Source organism: Myotis brandtii, unplaced genomic scaffold (assembly GCF_000412655.1).
Source record: "Myotis brandtii unplaced genomic scaffold, ASM41265v1 scaffold410, whole genome shotgun sequence".
Taxonomy (NCBI): domain Eukaryota; kingdom Metazoa; phylum Chordata; class Mammalia; order Chiroptera; family Vespertilionidae; genus Myotis; species Myotis brandtii.
Genome location: NW_005365764.1, coordinates 525,251 through 525,716, shown reverse-complemented (window position 1 = coordinate 525,716; position 466 = coordinate 525,251).

The window sequence follows — 466 nt, the reverse complement described above, 5'->3', positions numbered from 1 at the left end:
CCCCGGCCCCAGGTGGCCCAGAGCAGGCGGGGCGGGCAAGGAGCAAAACTCAGCCAGAAGCCTGGGAGCAGGGGACCAGGTGGCGGGGTCGTGGGGGTCCCGCTACCCTCTTCGACCTCTGCGTCCCCCCCCCCACCCCCATACACACACAGTAAACTTGTCCGGGCCAGCGTCCCAGCACCCCAGGCATCCCGAGGAGGAAAAAATGGGGGGGGGGGCTGTCAGGGCGGGAGGAGGCCACTCCCCTCCGTGTCTCCTCCCCAGAAGCCAGACACTCACACTGAAATACACGCTCATTCACACTCACTCAGAGGCCAGACACACACAGATGCCAAAGGCACACAGAGATGCTTCCACTAGACACAACCCACACACACAATTATGTCAACCGACACAATGTCACCGGCACCAAGGCCACACACACGCTCGTGGGCACCCGCACGCGGTCCCTCGCTCGCCCACCCAC